Consider the following 22,021-nt stretch of genomic DNA (forward strand, 5'->3'; position numbering starts at 1 on the left):
TCAGACATTTCCATTATATATTTTGTTGTTCCTATTTAAAAGTATAAGTTGAAAATGTACTGAAGTGCTGTTCTTTGTTTTTTTTGTTGTTTTTTTTTTTTTTTTTTTTTACTGTGAAGCGGGTCTACTTGAATTAGAACACACACACACACACACACACACACACAGCAAAGGCCCTGCATATAGCCGAGACAATATTGACCTTGAGTGGACTGTGAATATTTAAACTATTTGCCCACTTCCCATTTACACAAGGGCTTGATCTGAAACTACCACAAAAGAGCTCATCTTTGAAGGCTGCTGGTGGACCCCTTACAACAAATAACTGCAGTTTTAACTGTAGTACAAGTATTGTAAATTGGACGCAGTATTACTGCACTGCTGGGAACAGCAGGAATACTGCATCCAAATTACCACACTTGTATTGCAGTATGGAAAACTGCAGGAATACTGCATCCAAATTAACACACTTGTACTGCAATAAGGACAACTGCAAGATATACTGCATCCAAATTAACACACTTGTACTGCAGTATAGAAAACTGCAGAAATACTGCATCCAAATTACCACACTTGTACTGCAGTATAGAAAACTGCAGGAATACTGCATCCAAATTACCACACTTGTACTGCAGTTCTCTAGAACTGCACTCTGCACTTCTACACTTTATACATTTGCTGTTCAACTGTTTACAAACTAGTTCTATCCGTCAATTAAAATATTTAATTGTGATGAAATCGCACAAATTTCATAGCTAAATGTGATTAATCACAGATTTTGAAAGTGCAGAAATATGACGGTAAATATACTTATTTTCTTGTCAAAATGCATTTAGTTACTTAGAAAACAAAATAATATGTAACAATAATGTTGTCTTAATATTTTCAAAACAAAGCCTCATTTTATAAAGATAGAAATACACTAAAATGGCACCAATTAAGTGACAATATATACATATATATATGTAAGTCTAAATAGGAAATAGACAAATTGAAAGAACATACAGTAGGTTGCATATTCATTGCAATGCACATTGAATCTCGTAAACCCTCATCCTCCACAATCTCAATCGTCTGACAGGCTGTGGCTGTCCACTTTACTACAGCAATCGTGAAGTCACATTCACATGATTCACGCCACTTTGAACTCCACATGAAAAGCACTGCATCATGTTTTGCTTTTAGCACTGGCATTGCCGACGTAATGATACTTTATCCGAATAGTCTGGTAAGATGAAAGTGCAATGATGCGCAGAGGAAATGCTGGCTACTGTACTCCAACAAGTTTCTTGAATGTGGCTTAGTTTGCACAAAAATAAATAAATAAATAAATACTGTTAAGAGGTCCTTTCTCCATCACTTTGATTGCTGACACAGAATCGCTGCTAAGTGTCTGTTAGTGGTGTGTACATCTCTGTGTAAGAGACGTAAACCCTCAAGTACCAATATAACCCACAAGTCTTTAGAGTCCAGGCCTGCTGAATAGCAGTTGCCCAGTCTTTTACATGACAAAATAGTGAAAACAAAAAGAGAAAAATTGACTTAGCCTAAGAAGCAATGCAAGCAGTAATCCAAGCAGCAATGCAAGCCGTAGTCCAAGGTGTTACTCGTGAATCCAAGATTTGCTCAAAGGCCCATAAGAGTGGTCCCAATGAAGAGTGGTACAAACGACAAAAAAAAAAACCTTTGTGCATGTGCATAAACATAAACATATACACACACACACACACACACACACACACACAATGACCATATGCTAACAACTAAATCCAAGATAATAAAGAAAACAGAAATAAATAAAAATACAAAGTACTTACATTGAGCTTCAGGACACATATTCCTCAAACTAGGGTGAAGGAGATGAAGAGGAACGCTTCACACCAAAAGCTTCTCAAACTTCTTACCACTAACTGCTTCTTCTGCTTCTTCTTCTTCTTCTTCTTCTTCTTCTTTGGGGTTTTATGGCAGTTGGCATCCGGATTGTTGAATTACTGCCACCTTTCTTTCACCTCTTACCTAGAGTCCAATTATTTATAGTCACTTGTCCAGTCCAGTCTTTTTCAGAAAATTAAATAGACACTTCCTCCCTTGTTTACTGTCTGTACATTCCAGAATACCTTTAATATTGATCTATCCATCCTATTGTCCGTAGTTGGATCAACATTACTTGTCTTTCTTGGTTGAATTTCTCACATGACATAAGAATATGCTCAACTGTCTCATATTCCTGGCACTGAGTGCACAAACCTGTTGGATGTTTTCCCATGATGTGAAGTGTACCATTAAGATTGCTTTGTCCCGTTCTCTAAGCCTGCTTATTATTACTTGCTCTCTCCATTTCATTTCTGTATTTCTTGCAATTCCTACTCTGCTTTGTATTAAGTATAAATGTCTCCATTTTACTGTATTATCCCATTGTTGTTGCCATTTTTTTATTTTCCTCCATACAATGCTTTTTCCTTCTGATTTTGATAACTTAATATTACTTTATTATTATACTAATATTACAGTATTTTTTGACTGCTTTTTTTTTTTTTTTGCCAATTTGTCTGCTCTTTCATTACCCTGAATACCTGAATGGGCTGGGACCCACATGAATGAGACATTTTTCCCCTGTCTAGTTATTCTTGAATAGTTGAACAAAATTTCATAGAGCAGATCCTGATGGTTTCTGGTTGCACCTGATTTGACGCTTACAAGAGCAGCTATAGAATCACTACATACTAAGAATTTGGCACCCCTGGTTTGCTCAATCCACTCTACTGCCATCAATATGGCAAATAATTCAACATCATAGACACTTAGATGGTCAGATGCTCTTTTATTAAGCTCCACATGGAATCTAGGCACATTAACACCTGATCCTGTTGCATTTGATTCTAAATCTTTTGATCCATCTGTAAATACCTGAATATCATCCTTATATTTACAATCCCTATATCTATAATACTCATCTATAATATCAGACATCTTGCTATTTTGTCTAATCTTCAGAAGTTCCATATCTACGTATGGATACTCCAGCACCCATGCTGGTTTGTTAGGCCATATAACAGTATCTTCGAACTCTATATCAAATACTCAAACATCTTTTGCTACTTGATCTCCTGTCCACACAAAGCTTTCCCTATGAAACCTTTCCTTCTCCCAACATGTTTGCAACACCTTCTCTACTTCCTTATTTTGGGGTGACACTTAACTCAAAAAACTCTTGAATGCCCCCATTGGTCAGGATGAGAATAACAAGAATAAACAGTGAATAAACAGTAAAGAAACTGTTACATGTTGATTTTGACAGTTCTAGAAACTTAAGAATAGTGTTTTGTTCAATGTGAAAACTACATTTGCAATTGCAACTCAGTTTGCACTGAACTGCAGGTGAACTACACAAACTGCAGCTGCTACTACATTGATTTAAAATTATACTACACTGAACTGCAATTATTTTGCAATGTACTGCAGTTATACTTTTGGGGAATGCAGATATACTCACTGAACTGTAGTAGTACTACACTGACCTGCAGAGGTGGGTAGAGTAGCCAAAAACTGTACTCAAGTAAAAGTACAATTACTTTAAAAAAAAATAATAATAATAATTACTCAAGTAGAAGTAAAAGTACTAACATAAATAATTACTTGAGTAAGAGTAAGAAAGTATCCAATTAAAAGAGTACTCAAGTAGTGAGTAACTCGTTACTTATACAAATGACATAATAGATGTTTACTCCCCTATATTCCATTACATAATACATACTGAACATGCACTACAGAATTATTATTATTATTAATGGAAATTCTGTCATCATTCACCATCATGTTGTTCCAAACCCTTATGACTTTATTTCTTCACTAATTACTTTCAGTGAATTTTTTTTTTTTTCTCCAAGTTAATGGTGACTGAGACTGTCAGTCCCTAATATTCTGTCTAACATATTTTGCATTCCACATAATACAAAGCGTCACACTGGGTTGGAACAACATGAGGGTAGGGAAATTATGACAGAATATTAAATTATGACTGAGCTATCACTTTAAAGAGATAGTTTACCAAAAAATGAAAATTCTCTCATCATTTACTTACCCTCATGCCATCCCAGACTTCCTTTCATCTGCAGAACAGAAATTAAGATTTTTAAAAGAATATTTTAGCTCTGTAGGCCAAAATTTTGATGCTCCAAAAAGCACATAAAGGCAGCATAAAAGTAATCCATAAGACTCCAGTGATTAAATCCATATCTTCAGAAGTGACATGATAGGTGTGAGTGAGAAACAGATCAATATTTGTCATTTTGTGCTAGACAGCAGGGGGCGATATGCAGAGAAGAATGTGAATTAACAAAAACACAAGAAGAAGAATGTGAAAGTCACCTGTTTCTCATCCACACCTATCACAACACTTCTGAAGATACTGATTTAACCACTGGAGTCTTATGGATTACTTTTATGCTGATTCATTTGATGTACACTCAACAATGTTTAATAGCCCACAATCCACCACAGGGAAGACGTACGAGCTGGGAGTTTACTGCTTCCTTCACTCCTACAATATACACTCCTACATAATACACATTGAACATGTTACTTCAGAATTATTATTATTATTATTGAGGGAAATTCTGTCATCATTCACCATCATGTTGTTCCAAACCCGTATGACATGCTGAATGTAGTAAATTACTTTTTGACAAACCATTACTTGATTAAAATAACATAATAACATATAGAGAGACAAAACATACAGATTCATTTTAAAATGTACTCTTTATTTGATAAAATGTGTTTGTCTCACTTTGATAAAAACTCTTTATATTAACACACAGTATATATTAAAAATGACAAACAGAATGAAGATTTATTGTATTAATATATTATTTAATAAGAATAACAAGTAAGGCCCAAGTATTTTAAAATTTCATATGTGAGGTTGTTTATGTGACAGCCCCAGAGCTCCGACACTCGGTGTATACGTCAGCATCCGAATTCATTCATTTCGGACACAGCCACTCTCTTCGCCTTACGATAGCCTCTTGCCCACACATCTCACACGTGTGCGTTCTACGCACCTCGCTGTGCACACACAGAAATGCTGTCTGCTCGCACTCCAGTTGTCGATCATGCGAATGGCAGTGATTTACACTTGGATGTTTACATGGATTTATACAGTTAATCCGCCTGAAGTAGCTGCAATAGTTTCCAGTACCCCCACGAGGGCGCGGGGTAAATGTGTAAATACTCCTCATGACATGCGGGACGCGGGACAAAGCGCACTGATACATTGCTGCACTGATTTAAAAATGTACACTGAAAAACTGGTGTCATAAGAGCCCAGTTACATTATCACCCTGAAAATGACCATCTCATTACACAGAAAAGCCCGTATTAGGATTAGAGCCAAAATTTACCTCAGCGTGCTGCCTTAAATTGGAGCTGTGATTTTAATCTTGAAATATCAGTTTGTCTTGGTGTTAAATGAAGGCATTGCATGCATTGCTATTCTTTTTTTTTCACTGTGCGGAGCGAAGAAAGTGTTTCACTTTGAAGAGCTTGATGCTGCAGCAGTGATTGAGTGACAGTCTGCGTGAACTTCCACTCTTGTAAACGTCCCATTCAATAATCTCTCAATAAATTACACATTAATTAAAATTAAACTCAGTATTGTAACGACAGGAACGCCACCCACTGTAAAGAAGTAAAAGTAAAAAAAACTCATTAGAAATTTACTTGAGTGAGAGTAAAAAGTACCCACTTTTAAACCTACTCTGAAATTTTTTTTTCTTTTTTTTTTTTTTTTTTTACAAAAAGTTACTCAAGTAAATGTAATGGAGTAAATGTAGCGCGTTACTACCCACCTCTGCTGATCTACAATTTTACTGCAGTGCTCTATATTAGTACTGCAGTCAAAAGGCATTATAAGTGCAGTACCGTTTGTCATTGTGCAGTACAGCATAATTTTACTACACAAAACTGCACTTATTATAGCATAAATTGTAGTGATACTGCAATCAGACTGCAGTTTTACTGCAGTTCATATTTGTAAGGGACAGTATTTAGCACAAGTGCAAAATCCAGCAAATCACACAAACTGAAGGTAATTAAATACAAGACGTACTCCATGCCATCATCCTCACACCTGGGAGCTTCTTACAGCATTTCTAACAAATCTATTTGAGAAAAATGTATTTGAAAATCCACCAGAGTAATCTAGGTTAAATGAATCTCTCTGAGGTATGGCAGAAAGTGATCCACCAGGGATTGAAGTCTGGAAGCCTCTGGTTCTTCTTTCCATGTTTGATTTTGTATAGCTCCAGACAGACGTAGTCAGACGGTCCCCTTAAGACTGCTCTCTCTGGAGGAACAGCCTCCTGGGAGATACACCACCTTTCCACAGAGCACCACTCTGCTGAGGAGCAGACTGAAGGACCATGCAACTCCATTCAATGTGTATATGTGTCTTTGGAAAAGTTAAATCCATTGAAGACACAGTCACGCTCTCTGGTGTCCACCCTACAGGCGCTGAACATACTGTATATAGTGACCCGAAAAACTATTTGGACGCTTAAGCCACACTTCCTGTATATATATTACATGTCTTTGCATTAGATAACAAAATATTAAACCAAGTGGCATTTATTTTAAAATAACTATAGCACAAACACACTTGTCAAGCAAAACGTTTCACAAAAATAAGTTTGTTTTAAAATACAATACTTTAGATCAAATCAAAAATAATTAACTAAATCCATGGTTAGTCTGTTTGGACTCCCATGTGAACTTGATTGGAACTAACTCCATACAACCACTAAATATGAATTTGGAACCAGTTGGTTAAAAGTAATTGCAACAGTTGGTAAGAAAAGTAAAGTTAGTTAAAGGCCCTAACATCATTTTTTTAAAGGGACTCAAAAATGAAAATGCTCTCATCATTTACTCACTCTCATGTCATCCCAGATGTGTATGACTTTATTTCTTCTGCAGAACACAAACTAAGATTTTTAGAAGAATATCTCAGCTCTGTTGGTTCGTACAATGCAAGTGAATGGTGACCAGAACTGTGAATCCCCAAAAAGCAAATAAAGTCAGCATAAAAGTAATCCATACAACTGTAGTGGTTAAATCCATGTCTTTAGAAGCAACATGATAGGTGTGGGTGAGAAACAGATATTTGTAACAGAATATTTAAGTCCTTGTTCTACAATCAGAGTTGGGTAGAGTAGCCAAAAACTGTACTCAAGTAAAAGTACAATTACTTAAAAAAAAATAAAAAAAATTACTCAAGTAAAAGTAAAAGTAATAACATAAATAATTACTTGAGTAAGAGTAAGAAAGTATTCAATTAAAAGAGTACTCAAGTAGTGAGTAACTCGTTACTTTCACAAATTACATAATGGATGTTAACTCCCTTATATTCCATTACATAATACACATTGAACATGTTACTTCAGAATTATTATTATTATTATTGAGGGAAATTCTGTCATCATTCACCATCATGTTGTCCAAACCCGTATGACTTACTTTCTTCCATGCAACACAATAAGAAGATATTAGACAGAATGTTTGCCTGAGTCACTATTTACTTTCAGTGAACGTTTTTTTCTCCATATTTTGAAAGTGAATGGTGACCGAATATATTTTGTGTTCCACATAATACAAAGGGTCACACGGGTTTGGAACAACAAAGAGGGAAGGGATATGATGATAGAATATTAAATTATGGCTCAGCTATCACTTTAAAGGGATAGTTCACCCAAAAATGAAAATTCTCTCATTAATTACTCAACCTCATGCCATCCCAGATATGTATAACTTCCTTTGTTCTGCAGAACACAAATTAAGATTTTTAGAAGAATATTTTAGCTCTGTAGGCCAAAAGTTTTGATGCTCCAAGCACATAAAGGCAGCATAAAAGTAATCCATAAGACTCCAGTAGTTAAATCCATATCTTCAGAAGTGATATGATAGGTGTGGGTGAGAAAAAGATCAATATTTGTCATTTTTTGCTAGACATTTTTCTCCCTGGGGTGATATGCAGAGGGTTTTTGTGAATCACCAAAAAGTATATGAAGGTGATCTGTTTCTCTGTTTCTCAACCACACCTATCACATCGCTTCTGAAGATACTGATTTAACCACTGGAGTCTTATGGATTACTTTTATGCTGACTTATGTGATGTTTTTTTTAGCCTTAAAATGTTGGCTCCCATTCACTTGCATTGTATGGACCAAAAGAGCTGAAATATTCTTCTAAAAATCTTCATTTGAGTTCAGCAGATGAAAGAAAGTCATACATATCTGTGATGGCATGATGGTGAGTAAATAATGAGAATTTAAATATTTGGGTGAACTATCCCTTTAAGGGCTCTTGTCAGATCTGGATGAATTTGTCAATAAGTAGAGAGGTTTGGAAACACTTGTTGGGCCTCATGTATTCAGATAGAAGACAAAGGCAGGCCTAACAGTCGTAAAAACCTAACTCAAGCCCCCACATTCCATGTCGTAAATCTTACTGAAAAAATCGCGCCAAAATCAAACAAAGGAAGTCCAAAACAGACTACAAATCCATGAAGCCTTGCTCACTAAAGGATCGAACTCTCAACTCCTATTGGATGAGGCACACAACAGAACGTCCCTCAAACATGACATCATAAGGAGTTGAAATACCTCTGAAATGCTTCCAGAATTCGCTTCCAGTGACTTTGTTTGCAGTGTGAAGACGCAGCTCTTTGCTGCTCTCAGGTGCAACCTCGTGGCACAAGGAAGTAACATCTGACTTGAAACTGTGGCCATACAATCTCCATCTTGCTGGACGAGTTGAGATTACTCTGTTCAACCGAACACTCTAACGGATCCGAAGGAGACCGCCGAGCAATTCGCATCTTCATCCGTTTGCCTACAGAAGTGAAGAGATTAAAGATTTCTCTTCCATCTTCAATCAAGTCGACATTTCTGAGTTCTCCGCCAGCCCGCCGAGAATCAACAGCCATACCGCCCGCCGACAGAGCAAGGAAACGGCCTCCCATCATCACCCGAGCCTCAAGGAATCGGGTCAGAGTTAAAGGACGGAGGAAAACACATTCTACCTGTGTCCTCATGCGATTCAAGTAAGAGGTTTACGTCTGGGCAGAGATATAATATTATAGTGTGTTATTCTTGTATTTCAAGGTTTTTGCTTGTACAGTTTACGGACCGCCATGTCCGCTCATTATTAATACTCAGGGTATTAATTATCACAAATTTGTTTTGCTGTATTGTGGTCCAACCAAATTGGATTGTTGTGCAATTTCACCATCGCGGGTGAGACAGCAACTGAGTTCATCCATTAAAGAGTCAAATAATGCGGGACTTTTATGAGCCCAGCTTATAAAACCACGTCTCTGAGTGATAAACTGAGAGCTGCTTTCTCTCCCACTATCGCGAAATCGGCTTTAGGGCTGTCACTTCTCTCTCTCTCTCTCTCTCTCTCTCTCTCTCTCTCTCTCTCTCTCTCTCGTAATAACCACACTGACACACACACTGTCACACACACACCTTATGTGTTATAGGATTATTTTATTTCCATATCTAATCATATCACTGTTTAGTTTGTAGTTGTAAGTCGGAAGTTTATTGACTGCATTGTATTAATTATTAATTGATATTACTGCATAAATAAACTTTGTTTATATTACAAAGAGAAGTGTTTTGGTTTGTTTTGCATATGCCTGTGTCATGCTGACGGGATGTCAGTGCTCGGATTCAAACCTTCATTCATTGTTTTTTTTCCCGAAAATCGATATTCTTCGGATGCCGATTTTCCTAAAACAATCTAATATTGAGACTGTTTTACTATCTGGTTATTAGTCCCTAATTCCAGGGTGGTGCCCCGTCAATGTTAATCCTTATTAATATTCTACTGATTTTTGATAATTGATAATTATCTTTGATTGTTGAATTTGAATGATCAATATAATTTTAATGTTTCATCGATGTTAACAATTAACGATTATCTTTGATAATTGTTGATTTAAAGGATTAAAAAAGCTAACATTGATTCTCATCAATGTTCTATTGATTTTAATAATTAATAATTATCTTTGATAATTATTAATTATTGCTAATAACCAAACTTGCTCCTAAACGTAGCACACTACATTTACTGGAGCCCCATATGAGGTTTTAATGAGTTAGATTCAATTTATTAATTTAAATATTAATTAATAACTACAGAAATAATTATTAATTATTTCTGATAGTAACACTGATCTAAACAACCAGTAAAGCCCTACACACTTCTAGTAATTATTACAGTGAAAACGTGAAAATGTCCCACAAGGACATTATATATAATGCTGAAATATAAACCAAAGCAAGATCATGCTTTATTAATGCCTACTTTTGCTATTTCATATCTTTTAAAGTCCTGCGTGGATTCTTAATTCAGTGTAGTTACAGTTTTCAGTGTCAAAAGAATTTAGATCATTAGTTTTGTACAGAAGTACCGCCGCTCTCTAAATGCAGAATGCAGCCTAGTGCGTAGGGCACCAACCCCGGTCGTGGAACATTCGCTGTGTCTGAAACCGCCCCCTATTCACTATATAGTGCACTAATTCGAGTGTCCGCCATTTTGTAGGAGTGTCTGAATTCTGAGTGAGCCACTCGTTCCCTACTTTTGTTCACTCATTCTTACCCACAATGCACTCTAACATCAAATGTACACTCAACAATGGTTAATTGCCCACAATCCACCACAGGGAAGACATACGAGCTGGGAGTTTACTGCTTCCTTCACTCCTGCAATGTTTTATTTCATGCTGAATGTATTAAATTACTTTTTGACAAATCATCTCTTGATTAAAATAACATAATAACATATAGAGAGGCAAACCATAAAGATACATTTTAAAATGTACTCTTTATTTGATAAAATGTGTTTACTCTTTTAATAACATACAGTATATATTAAAAATGACAAACAGAATGAAGATTTATTGTATTAATATATTATTTTATAAGAATAACAAGTAAGGCCCAAGTATTTTAAAAGTTCATATGTGACGTTGTTTCTGCGACAGCCCCAGAGCTCCAATGCTCTGTGTATACGTCAGCATCCAAATTCACTCACTCATTTCGTTCACTCACTGCTGAGAGATAGTGCACTCACTGCCATTCACTATATAGGAAATAGTGAATAAGTGAACGATTTCGGACACAGTCACTCTCTTCGCCATATGATCGCCTCGCACCCATGTACCTCGCGCCCCTCACTGTGCACGCATAGAAATGCTGTCTGTTCACGCTCCATTTGTCAGTCACGCGAACGGCAGAGCAAAAAGCATTTACACTTAACTTGGATGTTTACGTGGATTTATTCAGATAATCCGCCCGAATTAGCTGCAATAGTTTCCAGTAAATGCATAAATACTGCTCATGACATGCGGGACACGGGACAAAGTGCACTGATATATTGCTGCACTGATTTAAAAATGTACACTCAAAAACTGATGTCATAAGAGCCCAGTTACATTATCACCCTGAAAATGACCATCACATTACACAGAAAATCCCGTGTTAGCATTAGAGCCAAAATTTACCTCAGCGTGCTGCCTTGAAGCTGAGATTTTAATCTTGAAATATCAGCTTGTCTTGGTGTTAAATGAAGGCATTGCATGACGAAACTATTCTTTTTTTTTCACTGTGCGGAGCAAAGAAAGTTTTTCACTTTGAAGAGTTTGAAGCTGCAGCATTGATGACTTGAGTTACAGTCTGTGACAGCAGCACACGCAGCTGTGTGAACTTCCGCTCTCGTAAAAGTCCCATTCAGTAATCTCTCAATAAATTACACATTAATTCAAATTAAACCCAGTAATGTAACAACAGGAATGCCGCCCATTGTAAAGATTTAAAAGTTAAAAAAAAAATCATTAGAAATTTACTTGAGTGAGAGTAAAAAGTGCCCACTTTTAAACGTACTCTAAAAGTGATTTTTTATTTATTTATTTATTTTTTAAAGTTACTCAAGTAAATGTAATGGATTAAATGCAGCGTGTTACTACCCACCTCTGTCTACATTAAACATCCACTTTCACATTCTTCTTTTGTTTTTGGTGATTCACATTCTTCATGCATATCACCAACTACTGGGCAGGGAGGATATTTTATAGTAAAAAAGGACTTAAATATTGATCTGTTTCTCACCCACACCTATAATATTGCTTCAGAAGATATGGATTTAACCTCTGGAGTCTGGATTATATGCTGCCTTTATGTGCTTTTTGGAGCTTTAAATTTCTTGCCACAATTCCCTTGCATTGAATGTACCATCAAAGCTGAGATATTTTTCTAAAAATCTTTATTTGTGTTCAGCAGAATAAAGAAAGACATTTTTGGGTGAGCTATTCCATTAAGATGTCACTTGGTTTAATATTTTGTTATCTAATGCAAAGAAATTCAGACATTTTACAATGTGACTCAAGTGTCCAAATGTTTTGGGAAAAATAAAACAAATAAATGAATACATTAAATATAAATAAAATAAAATAAAAGGGCTACTTAGTGACCTGACAGATAAATAAAATAACAATGCTAAGATGGATCTGACAACTATTGCATTTCTACTTTTAAACTGTGTATCCTGTGTGAAATTTTCCAAATGTGCAATTCCCCATTACATTTAGTTGGCTTGATAGATAACGAACACTTTATTGATCCCAGAGTGGGGATTATATGCAGGCCTATCACAACTGAACAGGAAGAGGTTAAAAGAGTTCAAAATAATTTAAATTAATAGAGATTGAGTGCAGTGACTTTCACTGTTACTACTAAGGAACAACGAGTGTGTTTCATATCAATAAATCACCATGAGAGGCTTGGGAATGACAGGAAACATGATATTGGGACACTGCTGTCTCATAGGGTCTTGGTCAGTGGGACAGATGCCTAGGAAACGACTGTTAGTACACTATCAGCAAACTCCTTGACACCTGACCAAACTTCCTGTGTGGAAAGGAAGTGAGAGTGGCCACAGGGGCCACAGTTAATAGTCAGCTCATGCACTGATAGGAAGGAAGAGGGAGAGAGTGAGATAAGGGCAAGCTTAACCTACCATTTATCAGCTATCTGTCATGAGGAGACAGGCCCAGTGCACTAGATGATCAAATATGACATTGTACAGGTTATGTAATATTATTCGAGACTGGCCAGGAACACACACACACACACACACACACACACACACACACACACACACACACATGTTGGTGCAGCTGTCCTTATGAGGATTCTCCATAGACATAATTATTTTTATACTGTACGAACTATAGATTCTATCCCCTAATCCTACCCCTAAACCTAACCAGGGTTGGGGAGTATCGGAATACATGTAATGAGATTACGTATTTAAAATACAAAATATAAGTAACTGTATTCCACTACAGTTACAATTTAAATCACTGGTAATTAGAATACAGTTACATTCAAAAAGTATTTTGATTACTGAAGAGATTACTTTGCATTTTATTGTCATTTGTTTCATTTCAAATGTAGTCTTTTCAGATGGAAAACATCTGAACAGCAGTGAAACACTTTCTAATGATGTGTTACATTCATACAAGCAGACAGAGAAGTAAGTTTGAAATTTGGAGCAGAATAAATAGAAATAAACCTTGTTTAAATTGTCAGCTTTATGCTAAGTTAAAATGCTATTTCTAGCCATTTTTTATGCACGTTACCAGGCACAATCATATTTTTTTTTATCAAGAAAATTCACATTTGATCATAATTTTTTTTTTCTAGTAAGACCTTTGATATTAGGCAAAAATCGTATTCTTGATAATTTTTTTATTATTTTCCTGTAAAAATATCTAAAAATCCTTAAAACAAGATCAATTTGATTTATGTTGTTTTAGAAACAACATTGCATAAGATATTTAGGTTTTTCAGAGAATGTATTTTTAACATGTGTATTTTGTCTTACTGTGTTACCAGAGTTTTTATAGTCAAAACAATTGAAAATATCTACCAGTGCTGAAGAAGGAATCCAAAGTATTTAGAATACGTTACTGACCTTGAGTAATCTAATGGAATACGTTACAAATTACAATTTACAGCATGAATTCTGTAATCTGTAGTGGAATACATTTAAAAAGTAACCCTCCCAACCCTGAACCTAACCCTCACAAAAAATGTTCTGCATTTTTACATTTTCAAAAAAACATCGTTTAGTATGTTTTTTTAAGCAATTTAAATTATGGGGACACTAGAAATAAACCACAGTTATAGCATAATACCCTTGTAATTACCAATTTGTAACCTAAAAAAATTTCCTCGTAAAACACCCAAACCCGCCTGCCTGCCCACACACATGCACACACTGTCTCTCTCCCTCGCAACCACATGCACATAATAATATCAAATCAGGCTAATGTCTTGCTTAAAATATTTCAGGGATGAGTAAAGTCACCTATGAAATGCAAATTACAAATCTGCTGTAGAAAAAAAAAAAAAAAAAAGGTAAAATAAGGAAGAGCAAAGCCATGCGTTCCTAAAGTGTTTAAACCACTAAGATGCCATGAATATTAATGTTCTGAAAAATAACAATAGCAGCACTGAGCTGTTTACAGGAGAGGGCAGCATGTTTTAGGCCCTGAATCTGCTGTTTAGCATGTCCGTACAAGTCCATATCAAACACAGCACATGGCAAGACAACACCACCTGAGTCGCTGCTACTCAGTTTACACCATGTATTGTGACCCATGGAATGAAGAAAATAAATAAATAAATAAACCTTTGAGACAAAAGGAGAGAGAGAGAGAGAGAGAGAGAGAGAGAGAGAGAGAGAGAGAGAGAGAGAGAGAGAGAGAGAGAGAGAGAAAATAACATTATTATTCAAAACAATACTTGGAAAGGGACACACAGCAGCACTGGCTGCAAGATACGTTTTAACGTGCCACAGCCTGAGAGACAGTGGGTGAATATGTTTTATGTATATTACCCAAGTTTGTCACCCAATTGTTCACCACAGTGATCCTCAGTACATTGTATGTGTGTGAATATACTCTATGTGTATACAGTGTGTAAGCATGTTTGTGATCTTCAGTTTTATGTCAAAACTGTGATCTTCTGCCGTTCAGGAATTTTATCATTTGTTATGTTGTTTAGCTATCGTTAAATTATTGATTAATGTTTTATTTTTATTTTTTTTTATTTATTTTTTTTACATACAACCTCTGCTTTGGCAATATTGTATTATTCACAGTCATGTCAATAAAGCCTTTTTGAATTTAATTGAATTGAGAGAGAGAGAGAGACAGAGAGAGAGAGAGAGAGAGAGAGACTGATTGAACAGAGAGTCTACTGTAGCCCAACAGTGTATATCTGACCTCCTGTCTTTCTGAGCGCTGTGTTAGCATGTTTCTGAAGCAGCAGTGCATGAGCGTCCTAGCACGCTACATATGTTGCAGCATATCCAAGCCATCCAATGCCTGGCAGAGAGCAGTCTCTAAAATCCCACTCTATTGCCCACATTACACTCTATTGCTAAGCCAAACCATTTAAAAGGACATTATCATTATCACACAGTGCTGTATTAACCAACAGTAATATACATCGTGGGAGTTACTGTATGATAGCAAACTGGAATTATCACTGCTGTTTTCCCATCATAATTGCACATATAAAAAAAGAAGTCACCGTAAATTGGATATCAGTGTGTTGAAATGTATAATTTTATATAAGAACGTGCCGAGATGTTAATAACTAAATGACTGTTTATTGCAGACTCTTAACAAGTTTATGAATTTGATAACTGAGGAGATGTGTTCCAAACCTCAAGTATTCAAACTAAAATCAAGCGCACACGATAAGACTGAAGCTCCTCTTTTACAAAAATTGAGAGTTCATGGCAAATTTGCCGTAAACTTACCACAAATTCGGCACTGATCATTGTCACATGCAAATGAGCTTTGTGGCAAATTTGCAGCAAATTTTCCATTGTTGCCAAAGACTGGCTGCAGGTTCACCAGGTTCAACAATTTTATTTAATTTACTATACTTTAATTTACTATATTTATGTGCAATTTACACAGTATGGTTATCTGTCAATGTCCAATTTTTCTATAAACAACTGTCTAAGCTTTCCTTGTGGAACAACAGATAAACGTAGCAAAAATTTAAGATTTGTTTTGTGTGTTTTGTTTACATTTTCAGTTTTAAAACTTTATACAACTTACATCAGGTGTCTTAACTTCTCACTGATCAATCTTGTAAATGTCTTGCGGTCCTAATCAGAAATAAAAGGAAGGGTCTTGAAATGAGGGTCAAGTGCAGATGCAACATGCAGCTTCTTTTCCAGATTTACATATCTTGAAAGATTACACAAGCACATTGGAATTGCATTACGGCATCAACACACACACACACACACACTTACAAGTAACCAGAATGTAATCTGTTGTCACACAGATGTTACATTTTATAGATAGTACTAGCTGTTTCTGTAAAAATACCTAAACCTCAAGTCGTCATGCATGGCAGATTTGAGTTCCTTAATGATGGTGGAATCACTGGTAGTCTGGCGCATCTCCTAAAGTAGCTGTGCGTACAACAGTGCAATGACAGATAGGGTAGCGGAGCTTTCCCCAGACATCGCAAGTGTTGCAGCCTTCATCTGCCGAAGAGCTTTCACAATGTCCTCTGCCACCGTTATGTCTGCCTCTGTCAGGGTGCAAAGATTATTTTCACTCCTGCAGACTTCAGGAGAAAACAGTGTAGCTGAGATTGCTGGTTGTTGTTCCAAAAATCTGTCGAGCATATCCAGCATGCTGTTCCACCTGGTCACCATGTCAATTTTAAGTTTGCGACAGCGTAAGTTCAGTAACATTTATTTTTCTTTGAAAACTTTACTTGCGTTAGCACTCCTATGAAATAATGTCACTATGCGCCTAACTCGACCGAGAGATGTCTGGAAGTTTCAGCACAGCTTGCGATGCCAGATTTAATGTGTAAGCAAAGCAGCCAATATGGAGCAGCTCCATCATCTCCACGGCATGTATCATGTTGGCAGCAATGTCGGTATAAGATCCAGGAAATAACTTAGAGAGACTGCTGTTGCATTTATGAACTATTTACTGTGCATTTAGTAAGCGAACATTACATTTGCATCTCACATGCTGAGCACAGAACAAGTGCAACACTAACATTTCTAAGAAGCAAGCTAAAAGCTAAACTCCTCCCAATCCTTGGTTTTCTTAAAGGAGCCTCACTATTCTAAGTGTCACTCAATACATTATACCCTTTTCCCCAGTTGGTAAAATCTGAAAACCTTGGTGGTGGGTGATGCTCTCTTGTGGGGTACCTCCGAAGAGGAGCAGGCTCAGGCACTTCTCCAGCCTCATTCAAACTTCCAGGAAGTCCGTCAGCAAGGGCCTCCTCAGCTGTTGCAGATGGGGGTGGCACTGACATTTCAGTTATTACAGTCTCAGGCAAAAGGTCAGTGCGGTCATCGGGCTCGGGTAATGGCGTGGTAGCAGAGGGGGCCGCTCTTTCCCGTAGCTGATCAACATGTCATCGATGCATTTGCCTGTTACTAGTCCTGACTGTATATGACAGTGGAACTGTGACATCAACACCACTCCAGGCATCCATTTAGAGTTCCTGGTGTAACTCCTCATGTACACCATGTCATTTGGTTTAAACCCCCTGACAGTGCCTGGACATTTTTCAGCATTCAGCTCCTGTTTGCATTGCATGTCACTCTCATAGTCAGGGTGGAGTCGATCCAGGGCAGTGGTCAAACGTCGATTCATGAGAAGTTCAGAAGGCCTCTTTCCTGTTGCTGAATTTGGTGTGACATGATGCGACAACAGAAATAGAGCAAGCCGGGTCTGCCATTCACCCATAGTGATGCGGGACAGGGCCTCTTTGGTTGTTTGCACCATACGTTCAGCTTGACTGTTTGAACTAGGGTGATAGGGCACAGTGGTGACATGTCGAATACCATTATATTTGGTAAATTCTTGAAACTTGCTGTGTGAGTCAATCATTATGAGAAATGTTTTGCCGTGGAAAGGACCTGCATAGTCAACATGCAGCTGGGACCATCTCTTTGTCGTCCACTCACAAGGGTGTAATTGTGCCTTGGGGGTGCATGGAACGATTTCTGACAGGTATCGCATGTCTTAACAGTCTCCTCTACGTCCCTATCCATGCCCGGCCACCACAAATAACTCCTCGCAAGACCCTTCATGTGCACAGTGCCAGTGTGTGCATCGTGCAACATAGCGAGGACCTCCCTCCTTGCCAGGTTGTGAACAACCACATGACTTCCCCAAAACAAACAGTTCTTATGCACAGATAGCTCATCACGGTGCATGACAAAGGGCTTGAAATAGCTGTCCATTACATTGGCTGGCCATCCATGTAGAACCCAGCGCAATACTCGTGACAGGATGGGGTCCTTCAGTGTAAGGGCAGCAATTTTGTCAGCATGCATGGGGGCGTCTGGCACCATTTCCAGTAACAATACTTCCAAGGGTGGTGGCGTAATTATGCCAGGTGCAGGTAGGGGCAAGCGGCTCAGGGCATCAGCATTTCCCATCTGTTTGCCAGGTCTGTAGCACAACTTGTAGTCATAAGCCCCGAGAATCACACTCAAGCATAACCTATGTGGTGACAGAACTGAAGGCATTGGCTTAGAGTGGTGTAGTAGGCCCAGTAAGGGTTTATGGTCAGTGAAAATCACAAAATGATGGCCTGCAAGATACTGGTGGAAATTTCTGACAGCAAAAATGACTGCCAATACCTCCTCATCAATCTGAGCATAATTCCTTTCAGTGGGAGTCATGTTCTGGAAGCAAAACAGATGGGCCTTTCCTGGCCATCATGCTCCATGTGGAACAGCAGGGCCCCAAGGCCATAAGGTGAGGCATCACAAACAACTGCCATGGGTTTCTTTTCATCACCTTATCTGTTTGCAACAACTGTTTCACCTGAGCATAAGCCATTTTGTGTGTAGCTCCCCACTGCCATGTAGCAGACTGGTCCAGAAGATGATGTAGGGGTTCCAGGATGGTGGCTTTGTTGGGTAGAAAACAGCTGTAAAAGTTAAGTAATCCCAAGAATGCTTGGAGCTCTGTTTTGTCCTGAGGAGGCTGTGCCTTCTGGATAGCCTCTACCTTTTCACAGGTCGGTTTGATGCCATCCTTACCACTCGAAACCCCAAAAACACAACCTGACTGGCTGCAAAAATGCTTTTCTCTCTCTGCAGGTGCAGTCCAGCTTCTGCAAAGCGCTCCAATATGGCGCGTAGCAGTGTGTTGTGGTCTTCTAAGGTTTTGCCTGAAATCAGGATGTCATACAAATATGGCTGGACTCCAGGAATTCCAGCGAGCAGGGTGTCCATAAACCTCTGAAATATTGACACAGCTGTTGATACTTCAAATTGCAACCGACGATATCGGAAAAGGCCATGGTGAGTGTTAATAGTCAGTAAGTCTGCCGCTTGTTCATCCAGTGGAAGCTGTTGGTAGGCTTGTTTCAGATCAACTTTAGTAAAACCATAGACTGCAGCTGTACCCTGTGTACTCCCTCCACTGATATACCTAGAGCCTCAAACCAGTTTTTTCCCAATAGGCTTGTGCCCTGGCCCTGATTGACAAACAAGAGCAGCATGTTTTGTGTCCCTTTATACAGTACTTCCAGCATTTACTGTGACCACTGCCTTAGTATTACATTGTCTTGATGCATTTCAGGTGGTTGAGCTGGCCACAATGTGTGATAAGTGTGTTCACTAATCAAGGAGCATGCCGCTCCTGAATCCACCTCCATTGTGTGTGCTTTTTTATTTAAAATGACGGTGGCCAGATATGGTCTCTTCCACCCATCTGACTTCTTACTGGTATTGTAAACGGAGTAATCATTCTGTTGTTTGTGTGTTATGATATTTGTTTGCTTTTCTGCTCTAGAATTGGCGGTACCCTTGTCAGTACTGTCTTTTTCAAACACACTCGAGCTATGTGCCCCCTTTTTTACAGTAATGACATACTGCAGTAGCAAACTTACAGGCTTGTGGGGTGTGCTGGCTGCCACATCTGAAGCATGGTCTATCAGTCTTCTGCTGTTCGCTTTGTGCTGTTTTTTTTTTTTTAAACTGGGTTGTGAGCTGTGTAATGGACATCGTCCCCGAGAGGTGATTCATGCTGTTGTTGACGATGTAGGCAAGCATTTTACAATGCTGTTTGAGAGGCTAGCACCTTTTCCTCTGCTTTTTTAAATGTGAGTGTAGTTTCAGTAAGTAAGCGATGCTGTAACGCTTCATTCAAAACACCACACATGATCTGATCATGCAGCATAGCTTCCAACTGATCCCCGAAAGCAAATAATAATTTTATTTATTTATCACACATTATACCTTTGTACATATACAGTGAAATTCTTTTTTTTTTTTTTCATATCCTAGCTAAGCTGGGGTCAGAGTGCAGGGTCAGCCATGATATGGCACCCCTGGAGCAGATAGGGTCAAGGGCCTTGCTCAAGGGCCCAACAGTGGCATCTTGGCAGTGCTGGGGCTTGAACCCCCAACCTTCTGATCAGTAACCCAGAGCCTTAACCACTGAGCCACCACATGCTGAGCACAGAACAAGTGTAACACTAACATTTCTCAGAACCAAGCTAAAAGCTAAACTCCTCCCAATCCTTGGTTTTCTTAAAGGAGCCTCACTATTCTAAGAGTCACTCAATACATTACAACCGGATCATTCTTAGTGATCTCCCACTCTTCCAAAGCCTGTGAAAGCATTGCAGATATATTTGCCCCTGTGTGGCTAGCCTGCATAGCCCTGGTCTGCAACAAATTTGAAACGAGAACCCAGTCATCACGTACTGTATATAGTGGCAGGTAATTGTGACATAGGTGTCTTGACTCCTTGACGTCCAACCATCGCACATGAGGGCCACCCTGTCCGCTGACTGTAGGGACAGAGCAATGTTTCTTTTTACCTCGTTATACAGAGTCAGGATTATCTCTTCGCTCATCTGTTTGCAGCTAGGGGTAGAATAACGTAGCTCCAGCACATTCAGCATGTAATGGATTTCGTCGTTTTCTATAATGCTGTATGGCTTTATATCTTTGCAAATAAAAATTGCAATTGACTCTGATTTTTTGTGCATGACGTGAATTGTGAGGAATTTTGTTAGTAAACACATTTTCTATTTTTGGTTGTCTGTTTGGTTGTGGGGGTGTTGAAACCTGCCTGTCTGGATGATGTCTTGTCAAATGGTTCCATAGATTTGTAGTTTTACTACAGTATTTAACCTCAGCATTGCAAATCATGCAAATTGCTTTGCTCCTGTCAACAGTATCTTGGCCGTCATGCTTGCACAATCCAAAATACTTCCATACCACTGCCTTTTTATTTGAAAAATTGCGCCTGCATCTGCCATGTTAAGCAGTGAATGATTTAATCAACGGGCTTTCCATTGTAACTTTGGTAAATAAGGTAAATAAGAGAGTGACATCTAGAGGAGAAGACTGGTAATAGGATTGACGTTAATCAGATCCAGTAGTATCTTACGTTATACGTTTGTCGAAAAAATACAGAAAAAGATAGATTCATGGCTTTTGAGAATTGATATCGAATTGACCACATTTAAAAAAAAACAATTAATAGAAAAATCTATTTTTTTTGCCCAGCCCCAGTGTGCTCTATCCCATTGAGCAAGAGACCTGCAATGTGCAAATGCAAATTAAATTGCAAGAGGGTGAAAGAAGCCAAGAGAAGGGTGAGGTATTAGAAAGTGGCAGCCAAAAACCCATCATCCATATTTTTTTTTTTTTACTTTTTTATTTTATATTTTCCCATTCTAGGGCAAACCAGTGCAAAAATTTCCTCAAGCCATTAATCCATGTTGTTGGTTGACATGTTGTCATTCTTTTGCAATGTGCGTGACTTTTTGTGAGAATTTTCAGGTTCGTAACTATGAGGTGAGGAGAAAAATCTTTAATTGACAAAGTCTGGGATTAATTGTGTAAACTGAGCACAAACGCAAAA

The sequence above is a fragment of the Myxocyprinus asiaticus genome, chromosome 23, assembly GCF_019703515.2.
Source record: "Myxocyprinus asiaticus isolate MX2 ecotype Aquarium Trade chromosome 23, UBuf_Myxa_2, whole genome shotgun sequence".
Lineage (NCBI taxonomy): Eukaryota > Metazoa > Chordata > Actinopteri > Cypriniformes > Catostomidae > Myxocyprinus > Myxocyprinus asiaticus.